General features: G+C 41.5%; 1 protein-coding gene across 5 annotated transcripts in view; it reads left to right on the top strand.

Moving 5' to 3' along the window:
• LOC106504949 (uncharacterized) overlaps positions 1-24294 on the top strand; it is a 631734-nt gene that overhangs the window by 66692 nt on the left and 540748 nt on the right. The window contains exon 3 of one of the 5 annotated variants that reach the window (XM_084977002.1): positions 16713-16811. The exons of the other annotated variants lie outside the window; for them this stretch is intronic. The gene's annotated coding sequence lies outside the window, so the exon portion shown is untranslated. The remainder of the gene's footprint in view (positions 1-16712; positions 16812-24294) is intronic. 5 annotated transcript variants of the gene reach the window in all.

The following is a 24294-nucleotide window of genomic DNA, read 5'->3' as shown; positions in this document are numbered from 1 at the left end:
ACTCGCATCCTCATGGATAATAGTCAAGTTCGTTATCGCTGAGCCACAATGGGAACTCACAAATTCTTGTTTCTTTTTTCTTGGTTAACTACTTGCTTGAGGTCAAATATGTCCCTTTCAATAGATTGGGAAAAAGAGAACCTGAGAGACAAATTAACATTTTAATTGTGTGAAAATCTTAATTTTATCTACATACCTGATTGATAGCTTGGTGGCTTATAGAATTCTAGGTTGGATGTTATTTTCCTTCAGAATGTTTTCTTTGTATTCTTGCTTTCAGTATTGCTTTGAGAAGTCAGAGTCACCCAAATTACTTACATTTCATAAATGACCTGCTTTTCCTCAGTAGAAACTTGGTCTTTTTTTTTTTTTTGTCTTTTTTAGGGCCGCACCTGCGGCACATGGAGGTTCTCAGGCTAGGGGTGGAATTGGAGCCGTAGCTGCTGGCCTATGCCAGAGCCACAGCAATGCCAAATCTGAGCCGCATCTGCGACCTACACCACAGCTCATGGCAACACCGGGATATTTAACCCACTGAGCGAGGCCAGGGATTGAACCCACAACCTCATGGTTCCTAGTTGGATTGGTTAACCACTGAGCCACGACGGGAACTCCGAAACTTGGTCTTTGATGACTCCTAGTATTCTGAAGTTTTGCTATCATTTATTTATTTATTTATTTATTTTTTGTCTTTTGTCTTTTGTCTTTTTAGGGCCCTACCCGCGCGGCATATGGAGGTTCCCAGGCTGGGGTCCAATCGGAACTGTTGGTACCGGCCTACGCCACAGCTACAGCAACGCCAGATCTGAGCCACCTCTGCAACCTATACCCCAGCTCACGGCAACGCCGGATCCTTAACCCACTGAGCGAGGCCAGGGATCAAACCCAAAACCTCAGTGTTCCTAGTCGGATTCGTTTCTGCTGGGCCAAGACGGGAACTCCTCATGTACTTTTTTGTGAGCCTATTTTTGGCCAGTGTCCTAAGAAGTTGGTGGACATTTGTAATAGTCAATTGACTAAACTTTAGTGAGATTGGATTCTCAGACTCCAGGCCTCTGCCCTCCCTTGGGAAATTTACTTTAGAAAACTTGCAATTGTAAATTCTACCAACCCTCCTTTGAGATGTGCTTCTTTTAAAAAGCCTCTTGCCCATTTCATAGCCCAGGCATGTCTTTGTCAAGGATCTGGACCCATTCCTTTGACATGTCCCCATCAAAGAAGAGTGTCCCTATCTCCGTTCTCTGTGGGAGGCTGGGAGACTGCCTTTGGTAGACAGTTTGCTCCACAGTGTAAAGCTACCTCCTGTCTTAAAGATACAAGAAAGTTTGGAGTTCCTGACATGGCTCAGTGGTTAACGAATCTGACTAGCATCCATGAGGACATAGGTTCCATCCCTGGCCTCACTCGGTGGGTTAAAGATCTGGTGTTGCCATGAGTTGTGGTGTAGGTTGCAGATGCGGCTCGGATCCTGCATTGCTCTGGCTGTGGTGTAGGCCATCAGCTACAGCTCTGATTTGACCCCTAGCCTGGGAACATCTATATGCTGTGGGTGCAGTCCTAAAAAGCAAAAAAAAAAAAAAAAAAAAAAAAAGATGCATACAAGAAAGTTTATTTTTCCCTTGTGTTTTAGCAAACACAAGTGGCCTTAGAGCCCCTCACCTCAGCTCTTAAAACTTTTCCCATCCATTTGTGAACTGAAGTTTGGCACTTGCCATCAGCCTCTACTTGGAGTAAAATATGAGTCACTGCAGCTGCCGACCCACAGCACCCCCTGAGTGGAACTCAGGGTGGATACCAGGAGTGAGGCACTCTGTGCTCTGGGAAAACTGGAAGAACAGGTCTTCAGATAGATATTTTTAGGAGAAGATTTTTTTTTTTGCCTTTTAGAGCCATACTCACAGCATATGGAACGTCCCAGGCTAGAGGTCAAATCAGAGCTACATTTGCTGGCCTACACCACAGCCACAGCAACACAGGATCCAAGCCGAGTCTGTGATCTAAACTACAGCTCATGGCAACGCTGGATCCTTAACCCACAGAGTGAGACAAGGGCTCGAACCCGCAACCTTATGATTCCTAGTCGGATTCGTTTCTGCTGAGCCATGATGGGAACTCCAGGTGAAGATTCGAAGAACCTAATTCTTTCATCTCCTCATATCTAGAAAAACACTAAAATCCGTCAGTGATGACTAATGTCCGTGACTAGTGGTCAACTGGATAAGACCAGCAGCAAACTTCTGTAAAATGTGTGCATGACTGCAGGCACCTCCCCCTTCACCTTTATGATTTATATCTTGATGTTCCCCCCTTCCCTCTTTGAGGCAGTATTTCAGATAGTTCTGAAAACAAAAGATGGACAAAACAAAAGAAGTCATGGTCATCTGTGAGAACAGCTACTCCCAAGGGGGGCCAATGAGCCCAGAGGGGACTCAGGAAAGCATATCCAAGGAGGGATTCCAGTTAAGCCCAGACCTTTAAGTCTCCCCTTAGAAATGATTTTCTGTAAATCTTCTGTAAATGCGGTTTTGTTCCTACTACCTCCCCCTTGTTGCAAAAACTCATATATCCTAGCTTCCCCTTTCACTTCAGAGTGGTTTCTGGGTCTACTTTTCGGTGGAGTTGAGCTAGACTTAGTTTTGGCCTCTTTTCCCTACTGAGATAGCTGTGGCGGAAGTTTTCTTTGCCTGTTTCATTTTGTCCGGTACAATTTTTGCTTTGATAGAGGTTATAGCCTTTGGTTCTGGAAAATTTTCCCAACTTTTGCTGTCGGTCCCCTTCTTACTGTCTCCCTTGTTCTCTTTTCATGATCCTACCAGGACCCAGGCTGTTTGCCTTCAGGTCTTGTGGCTCTGCCATTCCCCAGAGCCTGGGACTCATCCTCTGGATCTCTGAATCTGGCTGACGGGTAGGAAAAGAGAGGGAGCGTCACCTTGGGAGGGGTTAGCAGGCCAGACCTGGAACTGGAATGCAGCATGGCATCACTTCTTGTTGGTCAAACTCAGTTACGTACCATCACATGGAAGGCAAGCTGGGAAAATGTAGTCTAGCTCATGCTCAGGAAAGTTTCATGAACATTCAAGAGACTTTTGTGATTGTTTGCTCTGCTGGCACTTAGGATCTGTATCATATTCCTTCCATGTATAGAATGTACCACCCAAGGCAGACAACCCATCTGGTCACTGCATCCAGTTCCAATTTGCTATTTCTGGGTGATGTGCCATCCTTTTATGAGGGCTGGGTGTGACTACTTGTGATCCATTGACGTGTGAACGAGGAAGAAATGTTATCTGCTCTTCCCACCCATATAGTGATGGTGGAGCAGGGACAGGAAAAACGCAAAGAAAACTCTACTGGGAAACAGACTTGTGGTTGCCAAGGGGGAAGGAAAGATTGGGAGTTTGGGATTAGCACAGGCAAACTATTATACTTAGGATGGATAAACAAGGTCCTACTGTATAGCACAGGGAACTGTATTCAATATCCTGTGATAAACCATAATTGGAAAAGAATATATTGGAGTTCCCATTGTGGCTCAGTGGGTTAGGAATCTGTCTTGTGTCCATGAGGATGCAGGTTTGATCCCTGGCCTCCCTCAGTAGCTTAAGGATCTGATGTTGCCCCAAGCTATGGAGTAGGTTGCAGATGTGGCTTGGATCCTGTGTTGCTGTGGCTGTGGTATAGACTGGCAGCTACAGCTCTGATTCATCCCCTAGCTTGGGAACTTCCATATGCTGCAGGTGTGGCCCTTTAAAAAAAAAAAAAAAAAAAAAAAAAAAAGGAAAGAAAAAAGATATTTATATATATAAAACTGAGTCACTTTGCTGTACAATAGAAATTAATACAACATTGTAAATCAGCATGTTTGGGAGTTCCCACTGTGGCGCAATGGTATCAGCAGCATCTCTGCAACACCAGGATGCAGGTTCAATTCCTAGCCCCGCCCAGTAGGTTAAAAGGATCTCGAATTGCAACCTGCTGCTCAAATCTGATCCCTGACGTGGCAACTCCATATGCTGTGGCGTGGCTGGGAAAAAAAAGTTTACAAATTGGTAAAAGAAAAGGATGAGAGATGTAGCAGCAATCTCTGGTCTGTAGATTCTGAAATTCCATTAAGCAAGATTTCTAAAGGTTTCCTCACCAGGGAGGTAGAAGAAATTCCTTGTCTGGCCCTGATTCTGCTTTTGGAGAGGAATTTCCTCGGTCATTGTTCCTCATGGCCCACAGGTCTCCTTCTGGGAGGTTCTTCTCATCCAGCACCCTCTATGCTCACATCAGACACAAACTTTGCTGAGTAAGCCTTCTGGGGAGTGTGTGTATCTTCCACTGTCCCTTCATTCCTGAGGTTTGTGTTAAGACTTTTCCAAACCAGGCTTCTTTAAACCAGCCTCATGATTTCTTTGGCAATGCCATCAAAATTTTGATGGATTCCAATCTGTTTACTTTCAGTAAGTTCCATATGCTGGTTATTACATACATGGATTGTCCCCACCTCCCATCCCCCTGCCACATAATTCTTTTTTTTTTTTTTTTTTTTTTTTTTACAGCCGCACCTGTGGCATATGGAGGTGCCCAGGCTAGGGGTCCAATCGGAGCTGTAGCTGCTGGCCTACACCACAGCCACAGCAACGTGGAATCCGAGCTGTGTCTGCGACCTACACCACAGCTCACAGCAATACCGGATCCTTAATCCACTGTGTCCTTATGGATTCTATTCAGGTTCGTTAACCGCTGAGCCGCAATGGGAACTCCCCGCCACATAATTCTCAAGCTTTCTCTGTTGATTTCTTTACTCTTACATCTCTCAGCTTCAGAGTGGATACTTTAAGTCAGGGCTTGGTTGGGGAAGTGGCACCCCTCTTTTGCTATCTGTTCTAAGGCTGAGTCGCTTTGCCTAGCTAAAAAGTCTTATTGGACTTTCTTGCTCAAGGTGTTTCATAGCCTTTTCTCTTAATATTTGGGGAAGGGAGAAACAGATTTTCTAACCCTGTAAAGCATTTTGACTCTGTTCATTTCCTTCTGTTATTGCTTGAAAAAACAGACAAATTTTTGCCTGAGCTCATCCCTTTCATGTAATACCTCACTGAAGGCAGACAATAGTGGCCGGTTTATATCCCTGTCCAACCACTTTCCCTAGAGCTGCAGACTCTAGGCAGTGGCCTGTCTTTCAAGTTATCACAGACAGTGGTTTTATCAAATGTTTTGCCTGGCTTTGCAGGTGTCTCTAGTCTTTCAGACTCTCATGTTGTATACTTGAACTCCACGTCAACGCTATATATTTTAGTGGGTTTTTTTGGTTGTTATTTTAAATTTTTAAATTTATTTTATTATTTTTTTTATATTGTTATGGCTGTGTCTGCGGCATATGGAAGTTCCCAGGCTCGGGGTTGAATTGGAGCTATAGCTGCTGGCCTACATCGCAGGGGATCAACACAACAACTGGGGATCCGTGCTGCATCTTTGACCTACACCACAGCTCACGGCAATGTCGGATCCTTAACCCACTGAGTGAGGCCAGGAATCAAACCCACTTCAGAGTCATAGGTTCTGTGTAAGTTATTCTTTATCCTAATAAAGAACATTAGCCATTATAACACTTTCCAAATCATAATGATTTCACGCTGTAAAAGCTGATGCTTTGCTCACCCAAAGTCTAATGTAATGTTCAGCAGGTAGCTTTCTCTATGGTTATTTATGGAGCCAAGGTATTTATTTATTTAGGTCAAAATTCATCCATCCAGCACAGCCACATGGATACAGCTTTGTGCTTTTAGACAGTTGCCACTTGAGAAAAACGTGACCTTTCCCTCTGAACTCTTCCATTCCACCTGGTCCTCATGTTGAGAAACAAAGGGACATTCTCCTATATCACTGTCGTTTCTTCCCTACCCTTGAGGGGGTGAATGGGAAAAGCTGGCCTGTAATCAGACAAATTGCAGTCCCACGTGGGGAGGGCAATGCAAGTGACAGGATGAAGCCCTAGAGCAGAAGTGTGAGCCCTAACCCTGCCTGAATGGCACTGCCCTCTCAGAACTCTTTTGCTTTAAATTCAGGAAAGCCTAAAGCAAATTTTTGCCAGTCAAAAGAGTTCAAGAGAGGGACTTCCTTTTGTGGCTCAGCAGTTAACGAACCTGACTATGATCCATGAGGATGCGGGTTCAATCCCTGGCCTCATTCAGTGGGTTAAAGATTTGGCATTGCCATGAGCCATGGTGTAGGTCGCAGATGTAGCTCAGATCTGGCGTTGCTGTGGCTGTGGCGTAGGCCAGCGGCTACAGCTCCAATTCGACTCCTAGCCTGGGAACTTCCACATGCCACAGGTGCAGCCCTAAAAAAAAGGAAAAAAAAAAAAAAAGATAAAAAGAGCTCAAGAGAAAGCCAGGCTACCATATTGCACAAGTTCCCAGATCTTATTCACCCTTTTCATTGTAAGTTTGGAGCCTTTGGCCAACTTCTTCTCATTCCCCCAGCATTCCCCCGACTCCAAGCTTCCTGTCCAGACAGGGTCACTGGTTCTGCTCAGCTGTTGGGTAGAGTTGCCAGCTGGGGTTTCTGCTCAGGGGCAGCTGCCACATGAGATGGGTCCTCCAGGATCTGAGCGCTGGTTGTTGTAAGCCCCACTCCCCTTCTCTGCCTCTATCTGATCTCTATCTGATCTGAGCGAAGTACCCCTCAGCGCTGAGGCAGCTGCATGCCCACTTTGGGCTTCCTTTCCTGCTGGAGAGACCCTAGGCTGGGGGGGCCTCTGGATGTGGTGCTGTGCCGGTCTGGTGGAGGCCACTGCTCCTCTTACCCTGCTTTGTGGTCCTTCTTGATCTCTGTCTTTCAGGGAGGTTCTTTGGCCTCACCCCTAAGTTGGGGGATTTTCATGATGGTGTCTAGTCCACAGGTAGGTGGTAGTTGGTCTTCTTGTGAAGGGGATTTAATTTGGAAATGACTTACTTTGCCCTCTTGATATCACCTCCCCTGTTTCTTAAATAGACTTGCAATCAACCCACTTTCGTCTCCCCTTCAGCTGTTCTTCCAGAGATATGTGTTATCACCAATTCTGAGGCTTTGGGGGATTTTACAGCATAAATTGGTTTCTTCTTGGCTTTTCTCAACACTGACAGGATTTTATTTTTTCAGTTCTGTTACATGATTTACAAAACATCCATCTACTTTCTAGCTTCCAAAATTTTGCTGCTATAATGCACTCTTCCATTCTCCCTGTCATTGTGGGTTTGTGATTTATAATAAATTTCCTGTGAAATCATTTTAGTAAGCCTTTAGGAAAGTGAAGAAGTAAATGTATGTGTTTCACTCACCATTTTGTTTTTTCCCATCAGCATTTTCCTTTTCATAATTTTCTTGGCTATCACTTTCTATCTTTAGAGGGAATGGCTGAATCCATCTTGATAGATTAATAGCATAGATGTACATCCAGTAAAAAGAATGTTAACATCTTTCCATGCAACTTGGTATGATTTCCAGTGTATTGTGTTAAAGAAAATCCAGAGCCGAACAGTAGTTAAAGCAGTAAAAACAGATTTCATTCAGGAACTGTTGCCATAGGGGAAAAGAGACCTTGGTACAGAACTAGGTTCCGTTTTGAATATAGCATGAACAAGTGGGAATTTATTGCTAAGGAGCAGGGTGGGAGGTCAGTGGATAGAAAATTACTAAGAGGAAATATTCGGGGTAAGGGAGGGATATTGACTAAACCAACTTCACAGGATTCTTGCGGAAGGCAGGCCTGAGTGATCAGACGTGGGAGACAAGGGAAGAAGAATTTGATGTGTATGCAGTGATCAGATATCAAGTATGTGGATCTGTTCTAAGCCGACCAAGCAGGATCCTTGCTAAAACTGGGTAGTACAGTTTCAACAGGATGGACCCTGAAGTGCACAGTAAAATCTCAGTTGAGAAGAAGCCTAACTGCACTTTGGTCAAGGAAAGTCTTTGTCAACTTTTAAAATGACTAAATGAGGTGTGTGTGTAGAACATACAATTATATGACTGCGGAAAGGGATTTTAACATTGGCCACCTGGCTGAAGAAAGCTTGTAAACATCCGTTCCTGGCTGGGGAAAGGAGGTGTGCATTTGGGAGGAGCAAAGTAAATCATTTAAAGAGAGGAGTCCCCCAAAATAGCATATGTCACCTAACTCCATTTATTTAAAATGTATAGTAAATGTAACTATATGTCTAAAGATACACTTGAAAGAGTGCTTAAAATATATTAATCATGGTGTGGCAGATGAAAGACCAAGAATTTCTTGACACCCTCCCATCAAGATGCGGGCATCTACCAGCCCTCCCCTTTTATCTGGACAGACTCTATGACTGCTTTGACCAACAGAACATAGCAGGATAGAAGTTCCACCATTTTCCAGGGTTAGGGCAAAAGAGAATGACAGCTTCCACTTTCGTTTTTCTTTTTTTTTGGTCTTTTTGTCCATTTCAGGGCCATACCTTCAGCATATGGAGGTTCCCAGACTAGGGGTCCAATCGGAGCCACAGCAATGCAGGATCCGAGCCGTGTCTGCGACCTACGCCATAGCTCGTGGCATTGCCAGATCCTTGACCCACTGAGTGAGACCAGGGATCAAACCTGCATCCTCATGAATGCTAGTCGGGTTCATTAATCACTGAGCCATGACAGGAACTCCAGCCCCCACTTTCTTCTTTTGGACACTTCCTCTTGGAATCCTAAGCCACTATGTGAGAAGTCTGATAACTGATGCCCTTGAGGAGGTCCCACATGGAAAGAGAAGTCAAGGTGCCAGACAGGTGAGCAAAGAAGCCATCTTACAACTGAAAATATATCCAAAGATGTGCTTGAAAGAATACTTAACAAGATATTAATTATATCATCTCTCCATGCTGGGATTTCAGATGATTAACTTTCCTGCTTATGCTTTCAAAAGAAGTTGTATAGCGTAGTAATTGAAAACATTTATTCTGGAACCAGATTTCTTGGGTTCAAATACCATTTCTGTCACTAACTATTTAATCTAGGGCAGGTTAATTAACCTTACATATCTCAGTTTTCTCATCTGCAAAATGAGGATAGTATAGGGTTTCTTAAAATAGGAAAAATAGAGTTGCCATATGATTCTGCAATACCACTCCTGGCATATATCCAGAGAAAACTATAATTTAAAAAGATACATACCCCAATATTCATTGTAGCACTATTTAAAGTAGTCAAGACATGGCAGCAACCAAAATGTCCATTGATAGAGGAATAGATAAAAAGATATGGTGCACATATACAATGGAATATTACTTGGCCATGAAAAAGAATGAAACAATACCATTGGCAGTGACATAGATGGACTTAGAGATTATTATACTAAGTGAAGTAAGTCAGACAGAGAAAGACAAACATAATATCACTTATATGCAGAATCTAAAATATGGAACAAATGAACTTATAGAAATAACAGAAACAGACTTACAGACATAGAAAACAAACTTAGGGAAAGGGGGTAGGGAAGGGATAAATTAGGAGTTTGGGATTAACAGATATAAAATATTATATATAAAATAAATAACAAGGGAGATGTGTAGCACAGGGAACTATATTTAATATCCTGTAATAAACCATAATGGAAAAATGAAAAATATAATATAAAACAGAATTGTTTTGATGTACACCAGAAACAATTATAAAATTTTAAATCAACTATACTTCCACAAAAAATTTTTTTAGAAATGGGGATAATAAGAGTACCTGCTTGATATGATTGTTGTGAAGAGTAAATGAACTAATTCACATAAAGAATATAGTGCCTAATAAATGTGAACTACCATTAGCAATAAATGTGTTGTTCACATTATTTTCCCTGAGCCTGTGGAAGAAAGACATCCAGGATGGCAACGTGGATGGCACATCTCGGGTATTGTGCGCTCAGTTACAGACCACCACAATAAAGTGAATATCACAACGAAGCAAGTCACACACATTTTTTTTGTTTCCCAGTGCATGTAAAAGTTATGTTTATACTATACTGTAGTCTATTATGTGTACAATAGCATTATGTCAAAAAGAATGGATATGGGAATTCCCGTTGTGGCTCAGTGGCAATGAATCTGACTACTAGCCATGAGGATGCATGTTTGATCCCTGGCCTCGCTCAGTGGGTTGGGGATCCGGTGTTGCCATGAGCTGTGCTATAGATCACAGAAGTGGCTCAGATCCCGTGTTGCTGTGGCTGCGGTGTAGGCTGCTGCTACAGCTCCGATTTGACCCCTAGCCTGGGAACCTCCATATGCCGAAGGTGCGGCCCTAAAACAACAACAACAACAACAACAACAACAAACCAGGAAGAATGGACATGCCTTAATTAAAAAATATTTTATTGCTAAAAAATGCTAACCATCATCTGAGCCTTCAGCAAGTCATAACCTTTTTGCAATAGTAACATCTAAGATCACTGATCACAGGTCAGTAATAACAACAATGAAAACATTTGAAATACTGTGAGAATTCTCAAAATGTGACAGCCATGAAATGAACACATGCTGTTGGAAAAATGGCTCCCATAGACTGTCTTGATTCAGGGTTGCTGTGGACCTCCAGTTTGTTAAAAAAAAAAAAAAATAATATCTGTGAAGTGCAGTAAAGTGCAATAAAATGAGGTGTGCCTGTATACTTTTCATTCTTGTACGAGAATACTTATAAAATTAGAAAGAAAGCAATACATGTTATTACCACAAAAACAAAAAATTCTTTAAGAAGTTAGACGAGTTCTTCTGTTTCTGGGATTTATGTCTGTTGGAAGGCTTTGGAGTTTAAGAACTCTTTTGTTAGATACCATCTCACCAACGTTTTAACTCTAGTTTATTGAGAAATATTTTTTCTGAAATGGAATTTAAGACAATAGAGGAAATAAATGAGAAATATAGAATTCCTTCCATGGCTCAATTTAAAGTAAAGCATTTATCTGTAGATTCATTTCCCTAAAGCTGTGCAAATGCAAGTAAACTAAGTGGAAAGAAAATTCTCCTGATGATACAGGCCAATAAAATCCACTCTTAATGTATTTTGGATTTGAATTATGTGCACTGATTTTTACATTTATTTGCATGCATTTGTTAGCTGCATTGCAATCTTTACTGGCTATATTGAAATGCCCAGATTATGTGGTAATACAATGCATATGACCTAGTTCTCAGAAATCATTAAAATATGGATGAATTTTTCTCCATGATATTTTAATGTTAGAGGGTAAAATGTCTTGTTTTATCTTCTTAAGTTTAATCTAGTAAGTGTGTGTCTGGACAGAGGATGAAGGGAATGCTGGAAACAAACTCAATTTCCTCTTTCCTAAACTAGCTTCAAATGATCTGTGGCAATTCTAGGTCATCATTTAATTCAAATGGGAAATATATTTGAGGGCCTGTTCTATGTAAAGCATTCTGTAGAATTTAATGGAAACTTTAAAGATTCAAGAGGATTTCAAACCTGGTTTTGGAGGCAAATTATATATAATTATACAAGGCAGTATGATATAAGAGCTGTATTATTTTATTTAATTTGTATGCTTACGATCTAATTCTGTAAAGAAAGTTTCAGGAGTCAAAGTCTGCAATAGAGTCAAAACTCTACAGTACTGTGGGATTCTAGAGAATGAAATTAATTTTATTCAGGAGGATTAGGAAAGATATTTTAGGATAACTAGAGATTTCGATTAATAGAACAGGGACCATGTTAACAAAACTCTGTAAGTATCTCACATAATCAGTCAATGGCATAGAGGCTATTAGGGCTATAATATATGAAGATGAGTAATGGGGCCCCAAGTATGAAAGAGCTCTGGGAACTCAGATATTTAAAGACATAGCCCTGAGTTTTGAGGTATACCCAATGATTAGCTTAGTTCAGCAGTCTACAGATTATCTTATTTAGAAAGCTAGTTCAGCAAAGAAAAAATGGTTCCATGATTAAAGAAGTTTTGGAAGTCCTAGGTCAAAACAATCTGAGAGAAGTTTCCATTGTGGCTCAGTGGATTAAGGACTCGATAATAGTGTCCATGAGGATGCAGATTCTATCCCTGGCTTCACTCAGTGGGTTAAGGATCCAGAGTTGTCCCAAGCTGCAGCTTAGTTCTCGGATGTGGCTTGGATCTAGTGTTGCTGTGGCTATGTTGTAGGTCAGCACTGCAGCTTCGATTTGACCCCTAGCCCGGGAACTTCCATATGCCACTGGTGTAGCCATAAAAAGAAAAAAGAAAAAACAAAACGAAACAATCCAAGAAATCCCTTGTGGTACAGTGGGTTAAGGATCAGCGTTGCCACTCCAGTGGCTTGGATTCAGTCCCTGGCCCAGGAACTTCCACATACCATGGATGCAGCCAAAACTAAAAATTGTACAATATATTTTTTTTTCATTTTTTAAAAAGTTTTATTAAAGTATAGTTGATTTACAATGTCGTGCCAATTTCTGCTGTACAGCATAGTGATTCAGTTACACATGTACACACATCCGTTCTCTTTCAGATTCCTTTCCCACACAGATTATCATAGAATATTGGGTAGAGTTTCTGTGCTTTACAGCAGGTCCCCATTGACCAGTAATTCCTTATGCCTCTGTGTGCATATGCCAATCCCAAACCCCCATCCATCCCTTCTCCCACCCATGTGTCCCTTTTGGCGGACAAAGTTAATCATAACTTTGTTTTCAAATCTGTGAATCTGTTTCTGTTCTGCAAATAGGTTCATCTGTATCTTTTTTTTTTAGATTCCATATATGAATGATAGCATAGAATGTTTATCTTTCACTGTCTAATTTCACTTAGTATGATAATCTCTAGGTCCATCTATGTTGCTGCAAATGGCATTATTTCATTCTTTTTTATAGCTGAGTAATATTTCATTGTATATCTTTATTGAAGGACCTTTCAGAGCCTTTACTATGCCAGTATACATAGTTAATCTTCCAATGCAAGTTCTTGGCTTGTTATTTTAGGTGTTTTGTTAACATTAGTTTGCTTTAAATTCTGACTATAATCTAAGTTCCTTTTAAACAATGACATCACTTTGTTTCCTCCTTCTTTATTTTTCCTTCCCTTGTCTCTTCTTTACTCCTTTTCTGTTTGCTTAATTTTTCTTCTCCGTAATTTTTTCTTTTTCAAGAAATTTGTAATGTAATTTTAAAACATTTGTGACCACAGTGCTGTGTTAATTTAAAAACAAAGTTTTTTTAGGAGTTCCTGCTGTGGTACAATGGGTTAAGAATCCGACTACAGTGCCTTGGATTGCTGCAGAGGCATGGGTTCAATTCCTGTCCCGCATCTCTGGCCCCAGAACTTCTATATGCCATGGGTGTGGCCATAAAAATAAAAGAAAACCGCCCCCCCAAACCCAAATTTTTTTGTGCATTTCTTTAAGAAATCAATTCTAGGAGTTCTCATCGTGGCTCAGCAGGTAAGGAACCTGACTAGCATCCATGAGGACACGGGTTCGATCCCTGGCCTTGCTCAGTGGATTAAGGATCTGGCATTGCTATGAGCTATGGTGTAGGTCACAGACATGGCTCAGATCTGGTGCTGCTGTGGCTGTGATGTAGACTGGCAGCTACAGTTCTGATTCTACCCCTAGCCTGGAAACCTCCATATGCCACAAGTGTGGCCCTAAAAAGACCAAAAAAAAAAAAAGGATAAAAAGAAAAAAGAAATTTATTCTCAAGACACTGAATGAAATAACTATTCTCCACTGTTCTAAGACTACCATCCTCTGACAATGGAACATAACTTTCCCTTACTTTTTTTTTTTTTTTCTTAAGGGCTGCACTTGCCGCCTGTTGAAGTTCCGTGGCTAGGGGTTGAATTGGAGCTGCAGTTTCCATCTGTGACCTATACCACAGCTCATGGCAACTTCGGATTCTTTTTTTTTTTTTTTTAAGGATATTTATTTATTTAATATTTTAATACTGTATTTTTTAGCAAAAAAGGCTTAGAATTCAGTGCTAGATACTAAGGATGGAATCTAACCCAGTTACCAAGGAATCCCCATTCTGTCTTCTTTTTTTTCCCTTTACGACTTAAATAAAGCCTGTACGTATCTCCTGAATGAAAAAAAAATGGTTTTCCCCCAGTGAACAGCTATAGTCCATAATTTACACTTGTACTTAGCACTTTATTTATTTATTTATTTTTTGTCTTTTGTCTTTTGTTGTTGTTGTTGTTGCTATTTCTTGGGCCGCTCCCGCAGCATATGGAGGTTCCCAGGCTAGGGGTTGAATCGGAGCTGTAGCTCCGGCCTACGCCAGAGCCACAGCAACGCGGGATCCGAGCCGCGTCTGCAACCTACACCACAGCACACGGCAACGCCAGATCGTTAACCCACTGAGAAAGGGCCGGGACCGAACCCGCAACCTCATGGTTCCTAGCCGGATTCGTTAACCACTGCGCCACGACGGGAACTCCAGCACTTTATTTTTTTATTTTATTTTATTTTTTAACTTCGGATTCTTAACCCACTGAACAGGACTGAGGATCACACCCACATCCTCATGGATACTAGTCGAGTTTGTTACTGCTGAGCCACACCAGCAACTCCTTCCCCTAATTCTTGATTTAACAGTAGTTCTTTCTAATTGGGGAAGGATAACTTTATAATTTTTTCTTCCAGTTTTAATGTAGAATGCAGTCCTGAGTGATGAGGAAAAAATTGGGGCAATCATTTGCCAGATATATCAGCTGAATCACTCTGCAGGTCAGTGGGTGACCTGTCTTGACCAAATACTCTAAAACTATTTTTTAGTTGCTATTGGCCTTGCTGTTGTCAACTACCAAAAAATATGCCCAACATAAAAGTTGAGAATTAAGTTTTATTTGGGGCAGAATGAGGACTCAATCCTGGGAAGGAGCATCTCAAATAACCCTGAGAAACCCGCTCTGAGGAGGCAAGGTGGTGGGGAGCAAGGTTATATGGGAGTTTCACACCAAAAGGCAGGTATTAGGACCAAAAGATTACTGTTCATGAAAGAAAACGAGGTATCTCAAGTTAAGGAATTTAGCACTTTTCTATGCATGGGAAGATGCAAGGATCTGAGCTCACTGAAATCATTCCTTTGATATGTAGTTCAATTATCTGGGGCCAGTATCCTATGTTTTTATATCCTGAGTTTCCTTATGGTTCACCTCCAGAGGGGCTGCAGTCTGGTGGCTGCTGGATGGCAGGTATTCTTTGTTACCTTCCTGAGTTCCCTCAGGGCTCACTGGCTTACCCCTGGAGGTGGCTGTAATTGCTAATGACTGTGACATCCTTTGTTTACCGATATGGCAGGCAATATTTTATTTTTCAGTGTATACCATGCACTGGAAATTGAGTGTTTTTCTCATTGTCGTTCAACTCATGTAGAAGGTAGAACTAGAATCAGAACCCAAGAATCTCTGATTTCAAACCACTCCATTTTATTGCCTGCTGCTATGTACATTAGAACGTCTTAGTAAAATCACTAATGCTACCATCCTTTATGTTTATTCTGATACACTATAGAACCCAAGAACTACATGGCAGACTCCCATCCAGCTTTTTATTTTTATATTTATTTTTTATGTATTTTTTAGGGCCACACCTGTGGCATGTGGATGTTCTCAGGCTAGGGGCTGAATTGGAGCTGCAGCTGCTGGCCTACGCCACAGCCACAGCAACTCCCATCGAGCTTTTTAAAGTCATTTGTTAGGTGGTGGTGGCAATTAACACACAAATAACAAAGAAGCAAACAGAAAACAAAACAAAGTAATGAAAAACATTGTAAATAAATAAATTATATCGTTTAAGATCCAATAATAATAACATCATTTTTTGTATAAATGACAGCAATATGAATGCCATAAGTTTTGAAGGGGAGTAAAATTTGCTGCCTCAAAATGTTTCTTTGGGAGTTCCTGCTGTGGTGCAGTGAGTTAAGAATCCGACTTCAGCAGCCCTGGTTGCTGAAGAGGCTTGGATTTGATCCTTGGCCCAGGGCAGCAGTGGGCGAAAGGATCCAGAGTTGCTACAGCTGTGGTGTAGGTCCCAGCTGCAGCTCGGGTTCAGTCCCTGGCCTGGGAACCTCCATATGCAGCACACGTGGTCATTTAAAAAAAACCTCTTTGGTTGTGATGATTGTTGTACAACTATAAATGTAATAAAAATCATTGAGTAATTAAAAATTAAAAATAAAAAATAAAACAATATGCTAATAAATGATGGGTATAGGCTTTGAAAAAAAAAAATCTCTTTGGCATGTGGATTATTTCAAGATGGAAACAATCAAGGCCCAAAGGACTCAGAAAGAAATCTTTCCCCTAATTGGGTAAAGAATGTAGACAGGAGTTCCCGTCGTGGCGCAGTGGTTAACAATTCCGACTAGGAATTCGTTTTCCACTAGGAAACCTTGTGGTTTCGGGTTCGATCCCTGCCCTTGCTCAGTGGGTAAAGGATCCGGTGTTGCTGTGGATGTGGTGTAGGCTGGTGGCTACAGCTCCGATTCGACCCCTAGCCTGGGAACCTCCATATGGTGAGGGAGTGGCCCTAGAAAAGGCAAAAAGGCAAAAACAAAACAAGAGTGTAGACAGAGGTCCTGTCCCAGGAAAGGAACCATCACCACAAATACTATAGTATGAACTAGATATGTGGACCTAGAAAAGTCTATTTGTTAAAATTCCTCTCTTTGTCCTATTGTTTCTCTATGGCCCAGAAAACATCTCTTTACCAAAATCGCTTTTCTCTCTCCTTCAGTTGCCTTCCTCTGCTTTGAGTTCCTAAGCCACTACCTCCAACATCCTCTTTTGTCTTTGACTAAAAATGATATTCAAGGTGAAGCCTTCAGGTATCTTGGTGAGTTGAGTTTTTCCTGTCTTCCCCTATATAAGTGTTAAACTATTGTTGATTTTCTCCTTCGAATTTTTCTCATGTCAATTTAATTCTTAGACCAGCCAGAAGAGTGTAGAATGATGCAGGAAAATTTCTTCCTCCCGAGCACTTCCAATTTCACTTTTAGATTAAAAGAACCCTTTTCAGAAGAATATATCTAACAAAAAATTTAGGAGAGTGTTGTAGCTAATTTAAAGACTGTTAGTAGAGAACATTATGAAATTTATAAGATGTTTTCCAGAAATGAACACTGTAGAATTCTAATTAAATGTAAAATAGCGAAGTTAAACATGGAAATTAGTAACATTCGTTTGTGAGAGGAGAATGCATGAACTATAAGGTAGTGTGACATGGAAGAAAACATTAAATCCTCTTTGATGAAAGTCAAATAGAGACCAGCGCAGAGCCCTGAGTGAACACTCTTCAGGCCGTACCAGGACCGGAGGTGAAAAGAAACAGCTGATGTGTCAAATTGGCTTTTAAAAAATGTGAGAATGCTGGAGGTTGACATTTGTTAAAACCTATTCCACTAAAATGGTATAATTTTTAATAAATATACAAGAAACCAAAATGTCAAAAGATGGAATCAATCATCTCTTTTAAGATCTTTTGGAGCTCTGCTATTCTCACCCCTGCTGTGACTCTTTCACTTGGAAATTATTCACAACAAAAGGAGAAGTCTCTCATTTTTGTGGCCACAAGGGGATAAGAGAGATGCCATGTGAATTGTAAAAGTCTTTTTTCAAAATGCTTACTTTGTAATAAAAATGGCCCTTTAATCTGAAGTACAGATCTTTTTTCACATTTGCTGCCTACTATACTGCAGTTTAAACTGATCACCTTGATGACTTTAATTATTGAATATGAAATAAACCCTCCTCTTCTCCATTAGGCTATTTAACTTTAATTTTCATAATGAAATGGAGTAGGAAAGGTCAAGGCCACCCTTCCTAAAACCCAAGTAAAAAATTTCATTCATCTTCTAGGCAAGCATGTCTTTAACAAAATATCAGGTTACATTGTTGCTTAAGGAGATAGGTTCTAGGGGGCAGCAAAGGATCTAAGGCCCTTTGGAAAGGTTTTCCAAGAATTAAAGTTTTCTATGCTGTGTCTCTAGTTCCCTTATCCCTCTCCCGGGCAAATACTAACCCTCTAGTCCCTGAAATGACAGTTTGCTGCTGGGCTATGGGGGTGACAGAACCCCACCATTTGGCCTTGAAGCATACCATGCATATGTGGGGAGAGGTGGTGGGGGAGAAAAAAGAATTTTCACTCTACCCTTTTCAGTTCTTGGCTGAGATCTTCCCCCACCCCTGTAATGAAAGACAGATTAACGGGAGAAAAATACAGACATTTAATAAGATGTATATCTCCTGTACACAAAGGAGAACTCTGTACCCAGGAAAACTGAGTCATTTCCCCAAATGGCCCAAATCATCATCTTAAATACCATCTCCAGCTGAAAGCAAAAGATGTTGGGTGGGAGAGAGCCGGGTTTTTAAGTACCACACAGTAAACAAGGGTCTGGTTGCTATGCAGATTTAGGTCATTACCTTCTCCAATGATAAGAGGGTCTGTAGATTTGGTCATCCTCCTCTTCCAGGTACTGAGGGGGAGACACACTTACAAATGGAAATTCCCTTTATAAATGTAAACTTCTCTTACAACAGGGTAACTTTTACTTGGTTTTCAGAGCTTCTTTCCTATCTGCTGTTTTGGAAAAATAATCAACCTAAAATAATCCTTAGGCCAAAGAGGCATATTTTAGGGTGACAAATTCTGTTCCTTTTCAAGGTCATCAGAGAGTAGATCCTATCTCTGGGCCACATGTTTAACTAAAATGGCAACCTTAAAAAAAATTATTATGTTCAATAGAATGGAAAGGGTCTTTGTTATTTGAGAACTTCAGAGATCCATATGAAGCAGTAGTTCTCAAACTCTCCAAGTGTGGATCAGAACTGTTGCAGGCAGGGGACCCCATCCAGAGCCTGGGCCTGGGCTCTTGTCTAACACTAGGAAGTGAATTGTCCGAGAAGATACATGTGCTGACAGAGTAGAAGACTTTCATGGGAAGGGGTACCTGGGTGGAGAGCCGCAGGGTGAGGGAACCCAGGAGAAGGGGTCTGCCACTTGGCTTGAAGTCTCAGGTTTAAGGGAATGGGGTTAGTTTCTGTGTTGTCTCTGACCAGTCGTCTTGCTCGATCCATATTTGGTCTGGCTCAGGGTCCTTCTTGGTGGCACGTGCACCTCTCAGCCAGCATGGATTCCAGAGCCAAGGATTCTGGGGGGTTGGCAGACATATTATGGACTGGTGTCTCCTCCTCCTCCTCTTTCCTTTTGGCCCTTCCCAAATTCTCCTGGTTAGTTTTCAGGGCAGCACCATGTTCCTTACTGGGGCTTCCTGTTGTGAGATGACTCATGCAAGCAGTTATTATGGGGTTTGGTCAAAGTGGGCACTTCTAGTCAATGGTTCCCTAACAGAATCACAGGAAGGGCTGGTTAAAATAGGTTGCTGAACTCTAACCCCAGAGTTTCTGATTTGGTGAGAGTGGGCTTGGGGCGAGACTGCATTTCTGAAACCCAAAGCTCCTATGACTTGAACCCAGACTACACCCAGATTGAGACTTGAACCCACATGCTGGGACTTGAATCCTGCCAAAAGCCAGATTGGGACTTGAACTCAGGTTCAAGTTCTTTGTGTCTCAGCACAGAAGGAATTCAGTGAGAGACAAAGTGATAGGCAAGAAATAGATTTATGAAGATAGGATGCTTGTGAGAGATGCAAGCCGGCAGGCAAAGAATTTCTGCCCCAAGGATTAGGTGGGCTACATTTTTATAATCTAAGGAGAGTGGGGAGGGGGGAAAAGACTGCTTCTTCCTCATTCTTCAAGTAGACATAAGGCTTATGAGGTCAAACTAGGATTGTCATGGTGCTTATTCAAATGAACAGAAGGTGGTAACTTATGCTAAAATATGTTGAATCATCTTGGGTTTCTGTATAATTCCTCTCCTTGGTGCTAAGGACCATTATCTTGCTGAACTTGAATGCAGGCCTCATTTTATCTTTCACTTAATGACCTGAGGCATATCCCCGACTTTTATTTATGGCTTTATAGTTAAGCAGGCCTGCTTCATTGTAAGATGTTCTAATGGCTTTCTTGAGTGATTATTAACTTACAGTGGTCTCTCAAAGTTCCCCAGGATTCCCTCTCCGTCTATGGTTCCCTACTAGGACTTCAACTACTACCCACATAACTATCCTGATCCATCCCTATCGTTTCTAACAGGTGTCCAGGTGGCTCCTGCTGGTCTGGGTACAACAGTCTGAGAGTTCTTGTAAGTGAATCATTGCTACCCCAAAGCTGGGTTCGCCTCTTGGTAGTTTTGAGCCAAAAGACACAACCAAGCCAAAGGGCAGGAGAAGGTGTTGCTGAAACTTGGCCAAATAGAAACACAAAGGGAGTTCCTGTTGTGGCTCAGCAGAAACAAAATCAGAATAGTATCCATGAGGATGCGGGTTCGATCCCTGGCCTCACTCAGTGGGTCAGGGATCTGGCATTGCTGTGATCTGTGGTATGGGTTGAACACATGGCTCAGATCCAGAGTTGCTATGGCTGTGGCATAGGCTGGCAGCTGTAGCTCTGATGGACCCTTAGCCTGGGAACCTCCATATGCCACAGGTGCAGCCCTAAAAAGCAAAAAGCAAAAAGAAAAAAGAAACATGGAGACAGTTTTGGGTGAAGTTGAAAAGAGTTTCTTTTATTGCTTTACCAGGCAAAAGAGGCTATAGTAGGCTAATGCCCTAAAGACTGTGCCTCTCGAGAGAGAGAAGAGGAAGGGGTCTTACAGTTTAGGAGTGGAAAGTAGAGCCACAGATAAGGATCAGGATGGATGCAAGCTTGCATTCATCTTTACTTCTGTCGGAGACTAGTTCTGGTGGTCCTTGAGGTTATCACTCTGTGTGACTTTCTTTCTAGAATGAAGAATGCTCATAAAGGAAGGGAGAGATAGGGAGTATTTCCTTGGAGGAGTAAACACCAGGTCTGTAGTACAGTTTTAGCTAGAAGACAATCATTTGCAGAGCTCGATTAAGCAAGAAAGAAAAGCATCTGTGAGAGGGTGGCTGAGTGAGCTAAAAGAATGAAGTTTGCTATAATGGAATCTACTTTAGTTTTTTCACTGCAACAATGGAAAGATTTATTACTTGTAGCAAGTAAGGGATATTTCCCTAAGCAGTGTCTCTTCCACCGACAAAATTGGGAAAGTTTAGAGCTAAGGGTGGATGAATATTCATGAAGGGGCAAGGGTACATGCATATTCATGAAGGGGCTTGAGCAGAGGAGAATTCAGCATAGAATTGGGGCAAAGGTTGACAGAGTCCAGGCTCTAGTTGACTGAAGTCACCCAAGGGTCAGCTAAAGTCAGCGTCATCATTCCTTACATTCCAGTCAGTCTGGTGGTTGAGTGCTCAAGGATCCTGCAAAACAGCTCAGGAAAGTGCCTCAGGCTAATCTTTACCTTTGAATTTTTGAAATGGGAGTCTTTGTAATTGATATATTGTCTCCAATATGGTTAAGTTATTTTCCTTGCCCAGTGATAGCTTTTTGTTCTTACATTGTTTTGTTCCCTTAAGATCATTAACTATTGGGACCTATTCTTCTGTCAGGGCCAGCACTGTGGCGAGGCTTAGATCATAAAACAGCTTACACCTAAAATGGCTTCTCTTATGTCAAGAAAGCCATGCTTGGTTCTCTTCCTCTGGAGATCCTACCCCATCTGCTTACACCGTGGCTCACTATGTGCCTTAAATAAGTTTCAAGTGAGCTGAAATTCAGACTACCTCATCTTTGGGGTGGCACGTGGCTTGTAGAAAGGCCACACAGCCATAGGCTTGTGGCCTCTGGCTCAGTCCTGTCTGTGTATCCCATTGTGCCATATAAATGTTATTACTCTCTAAATACACCATGACATGAAACAGTTGGGAGTGTATTCAGCTCTACAGAACTTTAAAGTTTCCAGTGATTTAATTCTATTGGGAAAAAACTCAGTGGGTATCACTTGCCTTTAGAATAAAATATTTAAAATGAGGTAAAGAATCCTGGAATCATTCCCAAACACTTTGCAAGAAAGAGGAGAAAGGAGTCAGAATATTTGTTGAGCAAGTTCTTTGTGGCAGGCATGTGCGAGGTACCTAAGATGTTCTTATGTTTAGTTCTCACCACAACCTAATGAGGTAGGTATTGTTTCACTTTTACTTCACCTAACAGAGATTTAGAGCACATATGTAATTTGTTCAAGGTCACAGAGCTTGTAAGTAAAACCAGAAGGAAACTCCGTACCGCTGACTTGAAGGTCCAAGCTGTATCACATGATCTTAGGAGTGAAGCAAATGGAGGGGCCCTTTCTTTACATCATCTGAAATTGAATCAGCTTCAGTAAAGTTAAGCCAGACAGGTTATCTCTATAAGTTTCCAGATTTAGACTGGATTTCGTTTTCTGCAATCAAGAAAAGTATTGTTTTATTGGCTTCCCCAGTTTAGGTACTTTAGTTTTGCAGGGGATTGTCTCGCCAGAAATTTCAAGCATGTGATTATCATGCCTCTTCTTGTGTGTGTGTGTGTCCTTTCTGACACCTACAGTGTATCATACTTTCTGGCTGTATTATGTAGGCACAGTGAAGTGATGAGTTGGGCAGTTATACAATAGTAGGTTCGAGGACCCAGGTTTTGGGGGTCATTTTCCTCTGTCTTCTGCTTCACTTTGTGGAGACTCAGTCTAGGAGCCTTTGCCAGAGGCCACCTCTCCTCTCTTTTGCAGCCAGTCTTCCCTGGATTTAGACTCTTCCACCTTTTCATTCTTGCCTACCTTGTTTTTTGTAGCACCTATTTGCTAACTCATAGCACTCTTTACATTTAATTTGCATTTCTATTTTACTTGAGCTTCAACTTATCACTTATAATGTTCAAAGGGCTCATTAATTTCTTTTATTGTGGCTCCCCTCTCATTTTTTTCCTGTTTGAAATAAATGTCCCATTCACAGTGGGGTGCTCAAGTTAGTGTTTTAACTGGATGCTTTATTAATTACTTTTGCAAATTTTCTTCAATTACTTTAATTAGTGCTGTATTATTTTTATCTCTTGACTCCTCAAATTAAAAGTTCACCTTTTGATATACTGAATACATACCCAGAGAAGGAAATCCGGCTGAATTAAGGCTTGTGTCTGGGAAATGTTTTGTAATTAAAAGCATGTGGGACCTTAAAAGGATGCCATTTGATAACAGGTAAAAGACTCACACCCAGAGAGATTAAGAGATTGGTTGGGAAGTTCCCATTGTGGCTCAGTGGTAATGAACCTGACTGGTACCCATGAGGGCGCAGGTCAATTCCTGGCCTTGTTCAGTGGTTTAAGGATCCAGTGTTGCCATAAGCTGTGCTGTAGGTCACAGATGTAGCTTGGATCTGGAGTGGCTGTAGCCTCAGCTGCAGCTCTGATTCAACCCCTAGCCTGGGAATTTCCATATGCTGCAGGTGCGGCCCTAAAAAGACAAAAAAAAAGAAAAAGAAAAGAGAGAGAGAGAGAGAGAAATTTGGTTGTTAGAAGTGTCAGTGGAAACAGAAATCAGTCAGACCTGGGTTTGAAACCTGGATTTTAATGATCTTGGGCAACTTGATGATTTTGAAGGTGTTTCCTCATCTAAAATGTGGTGGTATTAATTCAGGGTTGTTGGAAAGATAACTAAAATATTGGCATCGGCATAGTATCTGGGACACATTGGGGCTTTTAGTAAATAGAAGCTATTATTATGATTGCTAGCATGTGATCCAATTTTATTAAAATATATTTCTTTTTCTTTCTTTTTTTTTTTTGTCTTTTTGTTGTTGTTGTTGTTGCTATCTCTTGGGCCACTTCTGCGGCATATGGAGGTTCCCAGGCTAGGGGATGAATCAGAGCTGTAGCCACCGGCCTACGCCAGAGCCACAGCAACGCGGGATCCGAGCCGCGTCTGCAACCTACACCACCGCTCAGGGCAACACCGGATCGTCGTTAACCCACTGAGCAAGGGCAGGGACCGAACCCGCGACCTCATGGTTCCTAGTCGGATTCGTTAACCACTGCGCCACGACGGGAACTCCTTTTTTTTTTTTGTCTTTTTGTCTTTTTTTTTTTTTTTTTTTTTTTTGTTGTTGTTGTTGTTGCTATAAAATATATTTCTTATTATCCTTTATTTCCATACTTCTAGGTTCAGGGTGATGAAGTAAAATTTTCAAAAGGTAAAATTGTGATGCCCATGGAAATCTAAAATGGATACTTACCACCTCTTTAGTGAGGTGTCAATAATCAGTTTTGAAGCTGGGAAGAGTAAAGAGGAGGGGTCTTAGGAATTGCAATTTCGGAGACACAGTTTTGGGTAAAACTGAAAGAGTGTTCTGGGGAAGAGAAAGCGT

The sequence above is a fragment of the Sus scrofa genome, chromosome 9 (genome assembly GCF_054392235.1).
Source record: "Sus scrofa isolate SSC_HxYL_T2T_F1_AM1 chromosome 9, Sscrofa_HxYL_maternal_Yorkshire_Landrace_v2.0, whole genome shotgun sequence".
Taxonomy (NCBI): Eukaryota; Metazoa; Chordata; class Mammalia; order Artiodactyla; family Suidae; genus Sus; species Sus scrofa.
This window is presented reverse-complemented; position numbering and strand designations above follow the sequence as displayed.